Source organism: Conger conger, chromosome 12 (genome assembly GCF_963514075.1).
Source record: "Conger conger chromosome 12, fConCon1.1, whole genome shotgun sequence".
Lineage (NCBI taxonomy): Eukaryota > Metazoa > Chordata > Actinopteri > Anguilliformes > Congridae > Conger > Conger conger.
Genome location: NC_083771.1, coordinates 1,726,267 through 1,743,332, shown reverse-complemented (window position 1 = coordinate 1,743,332; position 17,066 = coordinate 1,726,267). Strand labels below are relative to the sequence as shown.

At 57.5% G+C, this 17,066-nt stretch overlaps 4 non-coding genes and 2 pseudogenes across 4 annotated transcripts; all 6 read left to right on the top strand.

Moving 5' to 3' along the window:
- Nucleotides 1–4,331: 4,331 nt before the first annotated feature.
- Nucleotides 4,332–4,507, top strand: LOC133106402 (U2 spliceosomal RNA; annotated as a pseudogene).
- Nucleotides 4,508–4,863: 356 nt separating this feature from the next.
- LOC133105915 (U5 spliceosomal RNA) lies at nt 4,864–4,980 on the top strand. The gene has a single exon (XR_009704100.1). It is a non-coding gene; the product is annotated as a U5 spliceosomal RNA (small nuclear RNA).
- A 6,251-nt stretch (nt 4,981–11,231) lies between these two features.
- Nucleotides 11,232–11,409, top strand: LOC133106449 (U2 spliceosomal RNA; annotated as a pseudogene).
- A 356-nt stretch (nt 11,410–11,765) lies between these two features.
- On the top strand, nt 11,766–11,882 carry LOC133105914 (U5 spliceosomal RNA). Its single transcript, XR_009704099.1, has one exon. It is a non-coding gene; the product is annotated as a U5 spliceosomal RNA (small nuclear RNA).
- Nucleotides 11,883–12,716: 834 nt separating this feature from the next.
- LOC133106464 (U2 spliceosomal RNA) lies at nt 12,717–12,903 on the top strand. Its single transcript, XR_009704503.1, has one exon. It is a non-coding gene; the product is annotated as a U2 spliceosomal RNA (small nuclear RNA).
- A 356-nt stretch (nt 12,904–13,259) lies between these two features.
- Nucleotides 13,260–13,376, top strand: LOC133105913 (U5 spliceosomal RNA). The gene has a single exon (XR_009704098.1). It is a non-coding gene; the product is annotated as a U5 spliceosomal RNA (small nuclear RNA).
- Nucleotides 13,377–17,066: the final 3,690 nt, after the last annotated feature.

Sequence of the window (17,066 nt, the reverse complement as noted above, 5' to 3'; positions counted from 1 at the left end):
GGCGACCAGGGAAGTCTGGTTTTGTTTCCAGAAGGGTCCCTGGAAAACCTGTACGGGACACCGGTGGAGTCGGATTCCGAGGCTGGGTCCATGGTGACTGTGGAGTCCGAGGAGGAGATGGAAGCGGCTCAGGCCGGCGTGATGAAGAGGCTGGCTGACGAGGTGGTGGGGCCTGAGAAGGAGGGCGGGGTAAAGAAGGGACGGGTGAGTTTCAGGGAGAGGTGGGGCTTGCTGGCTGGGGAGTCGGACAGTGAGCCCACTGCTTCGTCCCCGGTCTTCCCGCAGCTGTCTCCCAATGAGTGGCCGTACCTGGGGGTGGACCCGCCCACCACCGGGGGAGCCCCAGGGGGAGAGGAGGCTGAGCCAGCAGGGGGCACTAAGCCCTAGGTGTTGGAAAATGGTTTTAACTGTGTTACCGTGTTTTTAAGAGGCTTATTTGTTTTAAAATCCCTCACAAAAAAATGGCCACCATCTCAATAGCCACAATAAATGTGAGAAGCATCCGTACTCCAGGGAGGGCGCAGGCAGTGTTCGCAAACCTGGAAACTGTGGGGGCAGACATCCTCTGCCTACAGGAATGCTGCCTGCCCCTCAGCGCCTCCTATAAAGAGTGGGAGAGGAGGTGGACCCACGGCCCGTCTGTGTGGAGTGGGTCGGATGGGAACAAGGCGGATGGGGTGGCAGTCCTGGTGCGCAACACAAGGGTGGAGGTGGTGGGTCACACGGTGATTAGACCAGGTAGGGTTTTGGCGGTTTCTTTGAGTTTTGGGGGTGTGGCATTTCGTGTAATAAATGTTTATGCCCCAGCGTTAAAGCAGGACAGATTTGAGTTATTTCACGGGTTATCCCCACACCTGCTGGGGAGGGTTCCACTTTTGTTAGTGGGGGATTTTAATTGCATTTTAGAAAGGGAAGGGAGGAGGGGTTTCGGGTATTTTAGATTAGATAAGACCTCTTTGTTTTTAAACACGGTTTTAAAGGATTTTAAACTTAAAGATTTGGTAAAACAGGTAAATACGGCTCCAGGCTTCACCTGGACTAGTCCGGATGGGGCCAGAGCCTCCAGGATTGATTTTATTTTTGGAAGGGGGGTGGCAGCGGCTACAGCACGGGCCACCCCTGTGTTCTTTTCAGATCATGTCCTCCTGACCTGCTCCCTGGTGCTGGAAGGCGGCCTGGAAGTAGGGCGGGGGGTGTGGAGGCTGAACTGTCTCCTGCTAAAGGAGCGGGGGGTGCAGGAGCAGTTCAGGGAGAAGTACATGGCCTGGCAGTCTCTCCAGGACCTGTTTGGGAGCAGGGCGGAGTGGTGGGAGGACACGAAGCCAAAAATAAAGAGCTTCTTTATCCACGCGGGCGTGGAGAAGCGGGAGAGAGAGAGGCGCGTGTGGGCCGGGCTCCAGAGGCGCCTCAATCGCTACTCTAACCTCCTGCTCGGGGGTTTTGACTTCCGAGCGGAGGTGGAGGAGACGAGGCGTCTCATGGCTGCCATGGCGGAAGCCCAGGGGAAGGGCGTTATTTTTAGGAGCAGGGAGAGGGACATTGATGAGGGAGAAGCCTGCACCAGGTACTTTTTTAAAAGGGTGATGGCGCAGGGAGCCCTCATGAAGGGGTTGAGGAAAGAGGATGGCTCCTTGGTTGAAACGAGTGAGGGCTTGAGGGAGGAGGTGGAAAGTTTCTACTCCAACCTCTTCTCCACCAAGGAGGTGGCGGAGGAGAGGTTGGAGGAGTTTTTGGGGGTTATAGACAAAACGGTTGGAGAGGGGGTGGGTCTTGAAGCCCCCATAGTTTTAGCCGACCTGTCCACCGCCCTGAGGTCTTTTAAAAAAGGGAAGGCTCCAGGGGCAGATGGCTTGCCCCTGGAATTTTATGAGACATTTTGGGATCTGGTGGGTCCGGATTTGGTAAACGTTTTTAAGGATTTTGATTTTAGGGAGCAGCTCCCGGACAGTTTTAAGGAGGGAGTTGTGACCCTATTATTTAAAAAAGGAGAGGTGACGGACCTAAAAAACTGGCGTCCGATCACACTTTTAAATTTTGATTTGAAACTTTTTAGCAAAATTTTAACAGAAAAAATGAAATCGGTTTTAGGGGGTTTGATACACCCGGATCAAACCTGTGCAGTGGCCGGAAGGAGGATCACGGACAGCCTGGTGTTGGTGAGAGATGCCATCTGTCTGGCGAGAGACAGAAATCTGAAATTAGCTCTTCTAAATTTAGATTTCGAAAAGGCTTACGATCGGGTCTCGCACCAGTACATGTTCAGTGTACTGCAAAAGATGGGCTTTCCGGCCAGGTTTCTAGCTCGGGTGGGACTCCTTTACGCAGGGGCGAGGAGTAGATTCTTGGTTAATGGGATCCTAACCAGGGCAGTGAAAATCAACTGCGGCGTCCGCCAGGGGTGTCCCTTATCCCCCCTTCTGTTTGTGTGCTGTATAGAGCCATTTGCAGAGGTCTTGAGAAGGGAAGCCTGGATAGCGGGTTTAAAGATCCCGGGTAGTGGGGGGAGGGAGGCCAGGTGCATCTTTTATATGGACGACGTCACAATTTTATGTAGGGACGCTCGTTCTGTGAAAGTGGTTTTAGAGAAGGCGGGGTTGTACGGGGAGGCCTCAGGGTCGAGGCTGAACCAGGGAAAATCAGTCCTAAAAACCCTTGGAGTGTGGGAGGAAGGAGAGCGCCAAGCACTCCCCCTGGTGGGGACTCAGGGGGATGTGCGGGTGCTGGGACTCATTTTTAATTCAGAAGGGAAGGGGGAGGAGAACTGGGAGGTGGTGCTGAGGAAGGCTGAGCGCAGGCTCCAATTTTGGCAGCTCCGGAGGCTCACCTTCCAAGGGAAGATCCTGGTTTTAAAGTCTGTGTTGGTCCCGTTATTGTCTTTTGTGGGTGTCATTTTTGTTCCGTCGCGTTCTGTCCTGTCTCGTCTTAATCGGTGTGTGTTTCGGTTTTTATGGGGAGGGGGGTGGGAACGGCTCCGGAGGGAATGGGTTAGGCGGGAGCCGGAGAAGGGCGGGAGGGGGGTCCCAGATTTTTACCGGGTGATGTTGAGCCAATTTGTAGCCCTACACATATCTATGGTTTTAAAAATGGAAACGAAGGGATCCTTTTTCGTACGTTTTTTTATAGGGAGGTACCTGAAGCGGCTGGGCCTCATTAAGGTGCCCCTTACGGTGCCCATGGCGTTTGTGATGCCCAAGCCATATCGGCCGCTTCAGGCCTTTCTGGGGAAGTGTGGGTTGGAGGGGGAGGGGGAGGGTACCCTGGCCTCTCACCGTGCTATCCTCTCTTTTGTACAGGGCAGAGACCAGGTGTGTCCAGTGCGCGGGCTGGCGGTAGGCCAAGCAACAACCGTTTGGAGCGCGGTCACCCATCCGGATCTGCTCCACAAACACAGGGACCTGGCGTGGTTCGGCGCCCACGAGGTGTTGCCAGTGCGGGCAGTGATGCACGCGAGACGCCTGGCTACTGTTGCGGTGTGCCCCCGGGATGGATGCCGGGACGAGGAGTCAGTCCGCCATGCACTGTGGGACTGTGAGGCCGCCAGGGAGCTCTGGAGGCTGGCCGACCCCCTGCTGGGCCTCTTCTTCAGAGGCGGGACAATGACCCTGCAGCACGCCCTTTACGGGGCAGGAAAACAGGCGCTGGGGACCAGGAGCTGGAGGGCCATGTGGCTCACAGCGAACTGCTGCAAGGAGGCCCTCTGGACAGCCAGGACTCTCTGGGTGGAGGAGAGGAGGGCACTGGAACCGGAGGCAGTGTGGCGGCTGGCAAAATCCAGGGTCCGGGACTACATGAGGAGAGACCGGAGGAGGAAAGGCGCGGACGAGGCCTGGTCGTTGTGGGGCCCCGCAGCATGGACTCTCGTGGGTGCGGACTGAGGAGCAGCAATGGGCGGTCTTTGTGTTTGTGGAATAGAAGGGAGAGGAGTGTGGTTTTTAAGGACACAGGGCTGCCCATTACAAAAGAGTGGAAAGGCTAGGGTTTTAAAGTGGGATTTTAATAGGTCTTTTGTGTGTTGGGTTTTAACAGTCTTAAAGTTTATTTATTTATGTATTTATGTTCTTTTAAGACTGGAGTATTTAATGGTTTTATTTTTGGAAAGGTGTCTGGTGAACCTGGTTTGCCCCAGTGGGAGAGGGGAAAATGAAACCGGTTTGTCCTTTACTTTTACCTTTTGGGGTGGGGGCGGGAAATGGTTTTTTTTTCTAAGTCTTGGGTTTTGTTGGTGTTGTTTAGTCTTTGTGTTTAAGGTTTTAAAATGGTTTGAATAAAATGTAAAAATAATGTAAGCCCAAGGGATATGATGTAATGTAAACTGAGGGCAGATATAATAAAAACCTTTAAAAACAAAAAAAAATCTGTTCTTATCAGTTTAATATCTGATACGTCCCCTATCAGGGGACTACATATTAAACGGATTTTTGGCACAGGGAGTCGGAGAAGGAGCTTGCTCCGTCCGCTTCAAGCATCGACCCGTTATTGCAGTGCGTTCGGGAACGGTGCGCCTCTCCAAGTTTTGTGCAAAAAAAGGTTGTGTTTTGTTGTCCTTTACTAGGTGGGTGGGTTGCCCTGTTCTTCCCCCTTTTTGTTTGTTTGTTTGTTTGTTTGTTTATTTTGTATGTATGTAAATTGTGTTGTAAATAGGGTGAATATGTGCCCTTGTTGTAAGTGTGCTTGCCTCTGTTTAGCAAAATGATGTAGTTTTCTGTGCGGGACGTAACTGTTTGTTGTCATTGCGCTGTCTCGCTTTTCCCACCTTCCCTCTCGGATTGTCTGTCCGGCCGGCTGGCGGCAGTGGCAACCCCGGGTCAGTGGGAGTGGCTGGGAAGGGGGCCGGAGGCGCCTGGTGCGCTGAAAGGTCACATTTCGCTCGGGTTTCTCTTCAGCACGCACAAATCTTTCGCCTTTTACTAAAGATTTCCGTGGAGAGGAACGCACCTGAGTTTGTGCTATTTTTGGATGCTCCGTCCACAGGGCGGGGCAACTTCGAACGGTTTAAGGACAGACGGCAATGTGCGACAGGTATGCGGGTTGCTTGCGAGTCGCCGACTTGCTCGTTTCTGGCTTATCGCCTGCTTGCCGCGTGCGATCGATGCCCCGCTCGCTAAATAGCTTTGGTCGCTGCCTAGAGAGCAGCTATTCGGTAAGTAACTCGGTAGTAAGTACGTAACGGCGTACTCGGTATGTGTCGAGTGTTTTTGGCGGCTGTGCCTGCCAGTGGAGGACAGTGGATCTTGGTGGGAGGAGCCAGCTGAGTCCGGTCGTTACGGTAGCTCGCCGACCGGCCAGTCAGTGCGTGCGCAGGGTTCTTGGGAAGGCGGGGAGGGGGGCCGGCCCCTGGGCCAGGTGGCGTCTGCCCCGAGCGCGGTCCGGGGCCACCGGGGGGGCGCCGTCGGCAGGGGCCAGTGTGCGGTTATCGCTTCTCGGCCTTTTGGCAAAGATAAAGACGGGAAGAGGATGGGAACGCCGGAAGGTGACGTGCCGACCCACAGGGTGCGGCTGAGGAACACGGTTCGGGTGGAGATGGAGGACGGAGAGAGGAGGAAAGGTTTCACTTTGGATTTTTTTGTGAAAAACATCTTGAAGGAGTTACTAAGGGTTGACAGCGAGACAGTTTTTTGCCTCCAGGATTTTTCCCCACGAGGGTTTTTTGATTTAACATTTGTGTCAGAAGCCGCCTGCTACAACCTGCACCAGAAATTTGTGGAACACAAAGAGGACCCGGCACTGCAAGGGATTACCGTCCATTTGCTATACAACAAGGCCCTGCGACCCCTGATGATCCACCTCTACAACCCCTTTGTTCGGGAGGAGGACATCCTGGCCTTCCTGCTCAGGTACTGTTCAGATGTGAGGGAGGGGGTGAAATTGAAAGACAGATTTGGTTTTTGGAACGGGAAAAGACGTTTTAATGTCCGTTTTAAGCAGGATCCTTCAGGGGTGGGGGGGGTAGCACATCCTCCTGGGGCCTTCTCCATAGGCCCGGACAGGGGCTACCTGGTATACCCAGGGCAACCTTTGTACTGTCGTAGGTGTGGATTGTATGGGCATGTTAAGGCGGTGTGCTCCACTGACCGATGTAGGCATTGTGCATCGGCGGAGCATGCTACAAGAGACTGTGTGGCCCCGAAAATGTGCAGTCTTTGCGGGAGTGTGGAGCACCTTTTCCGGGCCTGCCCAGAAAGGGTGAGGTCGTTTGCGGCCCTGGTGCAGGGTGAGTTTGGGGCCTACTCTGGGCCTCCTGGAGGTCAAGCACGGCCTAGCACCAGGAAGGCCGGGCGAGAAGCAGGGGAGTCGGCTACGGAGGGAGGGCAGGCTTCGGAGCACGGGGCTGGGCCTTCCAGCACTACTAGCCCAGGCTCTGCGGCGGCCTTGGCCACTAGGCCGGATCAGGAAGGGGTGGGGCCTGGTGGGCTGGCTCCGGTTCCGGAACCATCCCTGCATCCTGGGCACAGGAGCGAGACCTCAGCTTTGGAGGAGCCACGGAGGGGCGCGGAGGGGAGTACAGAGCAAGAGGCAAGGGGGTCCAGTGAGACCATGGAGGCTTGGTCTGGGTCGGGTCCGGCTTCCGGTCGGGCTCCGGTTTCCGGTCCGGGTCTGGCTTTGGGTTCCGGTCCGGCTCCGGGTTCCGGTCCGGCTCCGGATTCCGTGCGGGCTCCGGGTTCCGGCCCGGGTCCGGCTCTGGGGTCCGGTCCGGCTTCGGATTCCGGTTCGGGTTCCGGTCCGGCTCCGGATTCCGGTTCGGGTTCCGGTCCGGCTCCGGGTTCTGGTCCGGTTCCGGGTTCCGGTCTGGGTCCGGATTCCGGTCCGGTCCGGGCCTACTCACCGGGGCAGATCTTCGGGCCTTCCTCGCGTCCTGGCCTGGGTTTGGGGCTTGGGGCAGTGGTGATGAAGGCGAGGGTCTGGGCGGAGGAGTCCGGAGTCCCAAGAGAGGGTTCGCCGGAGCTATTTTCCCCTTTGTCGGTGCCTCCTGTGGAGGAGGTTTTGTCCCCGGAGGCGGAGGGAGCGGCTATGTGCACCACTGCGGACCTGCAGACCCCGTTGGCGTGGGGGGACAGCCCTCCTCCAGAGGGAGAGGTGCCGGAGTGGGCGCAGGTGGCAGCACGGAAGCGGGTTCGCTCGGGGGACACGAACGGGAGAGAAGCAAAGGCAGGACCGGGCATCCCTCTGCAGAACAGGTTCCTGGCCCTTTCAGACTCGGCGGAGGGGGAGGCCCAGGAGGTGGACATTGAGGTGGACCTGGAGGAGGCATCCGGAGCCTCTGCGGCCTCAGCGGGACCGGCAGTCAGCCCGGCTTCCCAGTTTGCAGGCTGGGATGTGGCGGGGATCACAGGGGTGATGGGGATGGAGAAAGGACTCGAGGGAGGGGGGGACTCCTCTGAGAAGGAAGGGGATTGAAGGTCAGTAAAAATTTTTTTGTTTAAAAAATGGTGGTAAATGTAATCACTTTGAATGTGCGGGGTTTGAGAAACTCGGGGAAGAGGCAGGCACTTTTTGCCTCTTTAGCGGCGACAAGAGGGAAGGTTTTTTTGTTACAGGAGGTGCACCTTCGGGACATGGGGGATGTACTGGGTTTCTCAGAGGAGTGGACGTGGGGCCCATCGGCGTGGTCGGTGGGCAGCGTTCATGCCGATGGGCTGGGGATTTTGGTGAAGGGCGCTGATATGGAAATCCAGGAGTCTGTGGACATTGTGGCGGGGCGGGCGATGTACGCAGACGTTAATCAGGGTCCTTTTAAAATAAGAATTTTTAATGTGTACGGGCCAACTCGGAGTGGGCGGAGGCTGGAGGTTTTTAGGGAGCTGGTGCCCAGTCTGTCCACCTCCAGGCGGATAATCCTGGGGGGGGACTTTAATGTGTCGCTGGATGGGGGTGGGGCTAGCGCTGCTGGGGGGGGGGATTATTCGGCAAGAGCGCTGGCGGAGTTGGTCAGGGATTACGGCCTGGTCGACTCCTTCCGGGCGGCACATCCGGCGGCTCCAGGCTTTACCTGGCGGAATTCCAGGGGAGCTGCGAGCCGCCTGGACTACATTTTTGTGCCGAAGGAGTGGGTGGGGGTGACCGCCACGCTGCAGCCTTCATGGGCATCTGACCATGACATGCTGCAGGTGGCGGTCCCCATTCCCAACACGCAATGGGGGCCAGGCTACTGGAAATTGAATACCTCCCTAATGAAATCCAGGGCGTTCCAGGAGGCCTTTCGAGGCTTTTATAAGGCCGTGAGGGCACTGCGGGGGTTCTACTCCACAGTGGTAGACTGGTGGGAGGCGGCAAAAGTGCGTTTCGGCCTTTTTTGCCAAAGGTACAGCATGGCGCAGCGGCGGAGGGAGCGGACGGAGGTGAAGAAGTGGCTAGACGCCTTGGCGTATATGCACACCCAGCTCAACAGGGGGAGGGCAGTGAGGTGGGAGGCCTATGAGGGGGCGAAGGAGAGGGTGAGAAGCCTCCTGGAGGGGAGGGCTAAGGCCTTGGCCTTCCAGGGCCGGCTGAGGGAGATGGAGGAGGGGGAGAAGCCCACTGTTTTTTTTTTTCAGGCTGCTGAGGCTCGGAGGAAGGCCGCCGTGATCTCTGGGTTGAAAGGGGAAGCGGGGCTGGAAACGGGGGTCCCGGAGATGCTGGGGATCGCGGAGGGCTTCTTCCGAGACCTTTTCAGCAGGAGAGAGTGCGACCCGGAGGAGCAGGAGGCACTGCTGGGGTGTGTGGTGCCCCGGTTGGGGCGGGAGGAAGGGCAGGCACTGGAGGCGGAGCTCAGTCTGGAGGAGCTGACAGGGGCGCTCCGCTCCATGAGGGAAGGGAGGGCCCCGGGGCATGACGGACTCCCGTGGGACTTCTACAGGGAGTTCTGGGACATCATTGGTCCGGATCTCATGGAGGTCTTTCAGGCGCTTCTGGAGGGGGGAGCGCTGTCGGCCTCCATGAGAAAGGGAGTGGTGACGCTGCTCCACAAGGGAGGGGACAGGGCTGACCTTAAGAACTGGCGTCCAATCACCCTGCTGACGGCGGACTATAAGCTGCTGGCCAAAGCAGCTGCGGTCCGCCTGAAGCAGGTGATGGACGTCCTGGTCAGCCCTGACCAAACTTGTGGGGTACCTGGGCGGTCCTGCAGCTGGAACCTGGTTCTGCTGCGGGACACAATTGACTGGGTGCGCGATCGGGGCCTTCCTCTGGCGGTGGTCAGCATCGACCAGGAGAAGGCCTTCGATCGGGTGCAGCACGCCTTCCTGTTCCGGGTCCTGCAGCGGATGGGTTTGGGCCCTCGGTTTCTGTCTTGGCTGCGTATGCTGTACAGGGGAGTGTACAGCTGCGTAAGAGTGAATGGGTTTCTGAGCGGGGCTGTGGAGCAAGCGGGGGGGGTGCGGCAGGGGTGCCCAATCTCCCCGCTGCTCTACGTCCTGTTCATGGAGCCCTTTGCGGAGCTGGTGCGCCGGGACCCAGGGGTGGACGGGGTGAGGATCCCAGGGGCTGCAGGGGCCGAGTTGAAAATCCAGCAGTACGCGGACGACACGACAATTTTTGTGTCGTCGACTCGGTCCCTGGCAAGGGTGAGAGTCCTGGTGGACAGGTTTGCGGCAGGGACGGGCTCCAGGGTGAACCTGTCCAAGTCCTCAGTCCTGCTGTGTGGCCGGTGGAGAGAGGAGGTGAGGGACTACGGTGGCTGGGAGCGGTGCCAGGGGGGACTGAAGGTGTTGGGGGTGCGCTTCTTTCCCCAGGGCAGTGGTGAGCGGAACTGGGAAGAACGTATGGCGCTGGTGAGATCACGGCTGGGGGTGTGGGCACGCAGGCGGCTGTCACTGACTGGGAGGGTGGTAGTGGTGAGGGCTGTCCTGCTCCCACTACTCCTACACTTGGCCTACGTCTTCCCAGTTCCTGCAACGATCAAGGTGGCCCTGACCAGGGCCATGTTCAAGTTTCTGTGGGGAGGGAGGTACGAATATGTGCGTCGCGACCTCATGTACATGCCGGTGGACAAGGGGGGTCGCGGCGTGCCGAGAATCCCCCTGAAACTTGACGCGATTTTTACATCTTTCGCGTGTAGGATGGTCCTGGGAAGGGTCCCCCACAAGTGCTACCACTTCGCCCGTCTCCACCTGGCGACCGCACTGAGGCACTGGGTGCCGCTGACCCACGTGGCTCCACGGGCAGAACAGCAGTCCCCGGCCTATCAGGCAGTGCTGCGCTTCCTTGGGCAGTGCCCGGCTCCAGTGGAGAGGGAGAGCCTTCTCCAGCACAGGCTGCTGTACAACAGCATTGCGGGCAGGCAGGTGGCAGGTCCTGAAGGGGTGCCGCTGAACCTCGAGTGGGGCAAGGTGAGCGGGGGGAGGGCACCAGGGGTGGTGCGGGACCTCCACTGGCTGTGCGCGATGGGCAGGCTGTCGGTGCGGGAGGTGCTGCATCGCCATGGGTGCAGTGCCAGCCCACTCTGTCCAAGGGGCTGTGGGCTGGTGGAGTCGGTGGCGCACGCCCTATGGGAGTGCCAGTTTGCAAGGGTGTACTGGGGGTTGGTGCAGGGCCTCCTCAGTGGGATAGGGCCTGCCTTCACCCTGAGCAGAGAGAGAGTCCTGTACAGGCGGGGGCTGGCGGCAGTGGGAGCCGTGGCTGAGGGTGTAGTGTGGGAGGTGGTAGGGTATGGCAAGTGGGTGCTGTGGGAGGACAGGATGGCAGCAGTGGGGATGAGGCTGAGGGTCCTGACTCCCAGCCAGCTCTTCCATAGGTTCTCTGGGAGGGTAGCGGAGAGAATAAGGGGGGATGGGGTGGTGCACGGGTGGGAATGGGTGCGGAAGTACTGGGGAGGCCTGGAAAGGCTCTTCCTCTGGGAGGGGGGTCCTGGGAATATGTAAGCATGTAAATAGAATGTATGTGATTGGGGTGGTTGGGTTCGGGGTTTGTGGGGTGGGGTGGGGTGGGGTGGGGTGGGGAGGGGGGAGGGGGGAGGGTGGAGGGTGGGGTTCTTCTTGTTGTTTTTGTATTTGTATTGTTTTTGTTGTTGGAGTTGTTTGTTTGGGGTTTTGTAATTAGGGTAAGTGGGGGGTGGGAGGGGGTGGGGTGGGGGGTGGTATGGTTGTTTCGGTTCTGTTTTTGTTTGGTTTGAAATGTGTTGATACAGTGGGAATGTGTTGGGACTTTGGGACTTCAGGGGAGGGTGGGGTTTTGAGTTTACAGTTGTTAAGAGGATGTGGTTTGGAATTTGTTTGTTTATTGTTTGTATGAAAATGTAATGAGGTTGGTGTGGACCAATAAATTAATTTAAATACAAAAAAATCTGTTCTTATCAGTTTAATATCTGATACGTCCCCTATCAGGGGACTACATATTAAACGGATTTTTGGCACAGGGAGTCGGAGAAGGAGCTTGCTCCGTCCGCTTCAAGCATCGACCCGTTATTGCAGTGCGTTCGGGAACGGTGCGCCTCTCCAAGTTTTGTGCAAAAAAAGGTTGTGTTTTGTTGTCCTTTACTAGGTGGGTGGGTTGCCCTGTTCTTCCCCCTTTTTGTTTGTTTGTTTGTTTGTTTGTTTATTTTGTATGTATGTAAATTGTGTTGTAAATAGGGTGAATATGTGCCCTTGTTGTAAGTGTGCTTGCCTCTGTTTAGCAAAATGATGTAGTTTTCTGTGCGGGACGTAACTGTTTGTTGTCATTGCGCTGTCTCGCTTTTCCCACCTTCCCTCTCGGATTGTCTGTCCGGCCGGCTGGCGGCAGTGGCAACCCCGGGTCAGTGGGAGTGGCTGGGAAGGGGGCCGGAGGCGCCTGGTGCGCTGAAAGGTCACATTTCGCTCGGGTTTCTCTTCAGCACGCACAAATCTTTCGCCTTTTACTAAAGATTTCCGTGGAGAGGAACGCACCTGAGTTTGTGCTATTTTTGGATGCTCCGTCCACAGGGCGGGGCAACTTCGAACGGTTTAAGGACAGACGGCAATGTGCGACAGGTATGCGGGTTGCTTGCGAGTCGCCGACTTGCTCGTTTCTGGCTTATCGCCTGCTTGCCGCGTGCGATCGATGCCCCGCTCGCTAAATAGCTTTGGTCGCTGCCTAGAGAGCAGCTATTCGGTAAGTAACTCGGTAGTAAGTACGTAACAGCGTACTCGGTATGTGTCGAGTGTTTTTGGCGGCTGTGCCTGCCAGTGGAGGACAGTGGATCTTGGTGGGAGGAGCCAGCTGAGTCCGGTCGTTACGGTAGCTCGCCGACCGGCCAGTCAGTGCGTGCGCAGGGTTCTTGGGAAGGCGGGGAGGGGGGCCGGCCCCTGGGCCAGGTGGCGTCTGCCCCGAGCGCGGTCCGGGGCCACCGGGAGGGCGCCGTCGGCAGGGGCCAGTGTGCGGTTATCGCTTCTCGGCCTTTTGGCTAAGATCAAGGGTAAGATCCATGATGGTTCATGGATCCCCTAGGGTCTCTGCCGGAGGTCTGGAGCGTACTCCACCTGCTCTCAAGCCAGGCTTCGGCCTGGTGGTGAGGAGCGATCGGGGGTTTTTTAGGTTCCCCCTGATAGACTAGTACCCTTCGGGGTTAGAAATGTACCCTTCGGGGCCTGAATTGAACCCTTCGGGGGCTTGAATTGTACCCTTCGGGGTTATCTGATTGGATTTATTGCTACTGGAAATTGGATTTGGATATGGATTGACTTGGATTTTGATTCGGACAACGGCGTTGTTGTACATATGTGAATAGGCTTAGTTAGAGTAGATTTAATAATAAAAAGGTAAAACTCTTAGCCAACGCTAATGCCTTGACTTTGAGCTTCACCACAAAAAAAAAAAAAATCTGTTCTTATCAGTTTAATATCTGATACGTCCCCTATCAGGGGACTACATATTAAACGGATTTTTGGCACAGGGAGTCGGAGAAGGAGCTTGCTCCGTCCGCTTCAAGCATCGACCCGTTATTGCAGTGCGTTCGGGAACGGTGCGCCTCTCCAAGTTTTGTGCAAAAAAAGGTTGTGTTTTGTTGTCCTTTACTAGGTGGGTGGGTTGCCCTGTTCTTCCCCCTTTTTGTTTGTTTGTTTGTTTGTTTGTTTATTTTGTATGTATGTAAATTGTGTTGTAAATAGGGTGAATATGTGCCCTTGTTGTAAGTGTGCTTGCCTCTGTTTAGCAAAATGATGTAGTTTTCTGTGCGGGACGTAACTGTTTGTTGTCATTGCGCTGTCTCGCTTTTCCCACCTTCCCTCTCGGATTGTCTGTCCGGCCGGCTGGCGGCAGTGGCAACCCCGGGTCAGTGGGAGTGGCTGGGAAGGGGGCCGGAGGCGCCTGGTGCGCTGAAAGGTCACATTTCGCTCGGGTTTCTCTTCAGCACGCACAAATCTTTCGCCTTTTACTAAAGATTTCCGTGGAGAGGAACGCACCTGAGTTTGTGCTATTTTTGGATGCTCCGTCCACAGGGCGGGGCAACTTCGAACGGTTTAAGGACAGACGGCAATGTGCGACAGGTATGCGGGTTGCTTGCGAGTCGCCGACTTGCTCGTTTCTGGCTTATCGCCTGCTTGCCGCGTGCGATCGATGCCCCGCTCGCTAAATAGCTTTGGTCGCTGCCTAGAGAGCAGCTATTCGGTAAGTAACTCGGTAGTAAGTACGTAACAGCGTACTCGGTATGTGTCGAGTGTTTTTGGCGGCTGTGCCTGCCAGTGGAGGACAGTGGATCTTGGTGGGAGGAGCCAGCTGAGTCCGGTCGTTACGGTAGCTCGCCGACCGGCCAGTCAGTGCGTGCGCAGGGTTCTTGGGAAGGCGGGGAGGGGGGCCGGCCCCTGGGCCAGGTGGCGTCTGCCCCGAGCGCGGTCCGGGGCCACCGGGAGGGCGCCGTCGGCAGGGGCCAGTGTGCGGTTATCGCTTCTCGGCCTTTTGGCTAAAAGATAGAGAAGAGGATGGAGACACCAGACGGTGGATTGCCGGCCTATCGGGTGCGGCTGCAGAACACGGTTCGTGTGGAGATGGAGGAGGGAGAGAAACGCAACGGCTTTAATTTGGATTTTTTTGTTGAAAAAGTTTTGAAGGATATTTTGATGGTGGATCGGAAAACGGTGTTTTGTTTGCAGGATTTTTCCCAAAGAGGGTTTTTTGATTTAACTTTTTTTTCGGAAGCGGCGTGTTTTAATTTGCATCGAAAGTTCTTGGAGTGTGAAGGAAATCCGGCGCTACAAGGCATTACGATGCATTTGCTTTACACCAAGGCCCTGAGACCTCTTACCGTCCACATGTACAACCCTTTTGTGCGGGAGGAGGACATCTTGGCTTTCCTGCGGAGGTATTGTTCGGAGGTGAAGGAGGCAGTCAAGCTGAAGGACAAGTTTGGCTTCTGGAACGGTAAGAGGCGGTTTTATGTACGTTTTAAGCAAGATCCCTCAGGTGTGGGGGGGATCGCGCATCCACCAGGGGCCTTCTCCATAGGCCCGGACAGAGGCTACCTGGTGTACCCAGGCCAGCCATTGTACTGTAGACGGTGTGGGATGTACGGGCACGTTAAGGCGGTGTGCTCCACCGACCGATGCAGACATTGTGCATCGACAGAGCACGCGACAAAAGACTGCGTGGCCCCGAAAACATGCAGTCTTTGCGGGAGTGTGGAGCACCTTTTCCGGGCTTGCCCAGAAAGGGTGAGGTCGTTTGCGGCCTTGGTGCAGGGTGAGTTTGGGGCCTACTCTGGGCCTCCTGGAGGTCGAGCACGGCCTAGCACCAAGAAGGCCGGGCGAGAAGCAGGGGAGTCGGCTACGGAGGGAGGGCAGGCTTCGGAGCACGGGGCTGGGCCTTCCAGCACTACAAGCCCAGGCTCTGCGGCGGCCTTGGCCACTAGGCCGGTTCAGGAAGGGGTGGGGCCTGGGGGGCTGGCTCCTGTTCTGGATCCGTCCCTCCGTCCTGGGCATGGGGGCGAGGCCTCAGCCTTGGAGGAGCCACGGAGCGGCGCGGATGGGAGACCGGAGCAGGAAGCAGGCGGATCAAATGAGGTCATGGCGGCTGGGTCTGGGTCTGGGTCGGGTCCGGTTTCCGCTGCGCCCCCGAGCTTCGGTCCGGGTCCTGCTCCTGGGTCCGGTCCGGCTCCGGATTCCGGTTCGGGTTCCGGTCCGGGTCCGGATTCCGGTCCGGGTTCCGGTCCGGGTCCGGATTCCGGTCCGGGTTCCGGTCCGGGTCCGGATTCCGGTCCGGGTTCCGGTCCGGCTGGGAGTTCCGGTTTGGGTCTGGATTCCGGTCCGGTCCGGGCTTTCGCCGCGAGGCCAAGAGATCGGGATCCTGCTCCGGCGCTGGGAGGCATGGATGGGAGGTCCAAGGGTGAGCAGATCTTCGGGCCTTCCTCGCGTCCTGGCCTGGGCTTGGGGCTGGGCGCAGTGGTGATGAAGGCGAGGGCCGTGGCGGAGGAGTCCGGGGTCCCGAGAGAGGGTTCGCCGGAGCTATTCTCCCCCCTGTCTGTGCCTCTTGGTGAGGAGGTCTTGTCCCCGGAGGCGGAGGGAGCGGCTATGTGCACCACGGCGGACCTGCAGACCCCGTTGGCGTGGGGGGACAGCCCTCCTCCAGAGGGGGAGGTGCCGGAGTGGGCGCAGGTGGCAGCGCGGAAGCGGGTTCGCTCGGGGGACACAAACGGGAGGGAAGCAAAGGCGGGACCGGGCATCCCTCTGCAGAACAGGTTCCTGGCCCTATCGGACTCGGCGGAGGGGGAGGCCCAGGAGGTGGACATTGAGGTGGACCGGGAGGAAGCACCTGGAGCCCCTGCGGCCTCAGTAGGACCGGCAGTCAGCCCGTCTTCCCAGTTTGTGGGCTGGGATGTGGCGGGAATAACAGGGGTGATGGGGATGGAGAAAGGACTCGAGGGAGGGGGGGACTCCTCCGAGAAGGAAGGAGATTGAAGGTAAGGGTGGGTAGGTAAAACATTTTGTTTAAAATAATGGTGTTTAATGTTTTTACTTTGAATGTGCGGGGGTTGCGGAGCTCGGGGAAGAGGCAGGCACTTTTTGCCTCTTTGGCGGCAACAGGTGGAGATGTGTTTTTGTTGCAAGAGGTGCATCTTCGGGACATGGGGGACGTACTTATCTTTACGAAGGAGTGGACGTGGGGCCCATCGGCGTGGTCGGTGGGCAGCGTTCATGCCGATGGGCTGGGGATCCTTGTAAAGGGAGTAGGGATGGAAGTCCAGGAGTCTGTGGACATTGTGGCGGGGCGGGCAATGTTTACAGACATTGATTGCGCTTCTTGCAAATTACGGGTGGTTAATGTGTACGGGCCGACTCGGAGTGGGCGGAGGCTGGAAGTTTTCAGGGAGCTGGTGCCCAGTCTGTCCACCTCCAGACGGATCATCCTGGGGGGGGATTTTAATGTGTCGCTGGATGGGGGTGGGGCTAGCGCGGCTGGAGTGGAACATTCAGCGAGAGCGCTGGCAGAGCTGGTCAGGGACCACGGCCTGGTCGACTCCTTTCGGGCAGCGCATCCGGCGGCTCCAGGCGTTACCTGGCGTAACTCCAGGGGAGCTGCGAGCCGCCTGGATTACATCTTCGTGCCAAAGGAGTGGGCGGGGGTGACCGCCACGCTGCAGCCTTCATGGGCATCGGACCATGACATGCTGCAGGTGGCGGTCCCCATTCCCGACACGCAATGGGGGCCGGGGTACTGGAAGCTGAATACCTCCCTAATAAAATCTAGGGTATTCCAGGAGGCTTTTAGAGGGCTGTATAAGGCCGTGAGGGCTCTGCGGGGCTTGTACCCCACAGCGGTGGAGTGGTGGGAGGCGGCCAAAGGGCGTTTCGGGCTGTTCTGCCGAAACTTCAGCATGGCGCAGCGGCGGAGGGAGCGGGCTGAGGTGAGGAGGTGGTTAGATCTCCTCGCCTATATGCACGCCCAGCTCAACAGGGGGAGGGCAGTGAGGTGGGAGGCGTATGAGGGGGCGAAGGAGAGGGTGAGAAGCCTCCTGGAGGGAAGAGCTAAGGCCTCGGCCTTCCAGGGCCGGCTGAGGGAGATGGAGGAGGGGGAGAAGGCCACCGCATATTTTTTTCAGGCTGCTGAGGCTCGGAGGAGGGCCGCCGTGATCACCGGGTTGAAAGGGGAAGCGGGGCTGGAAACGGGGGTCCCGGAGATGCTGGGGATCGCGGAGGGCTTCTTCC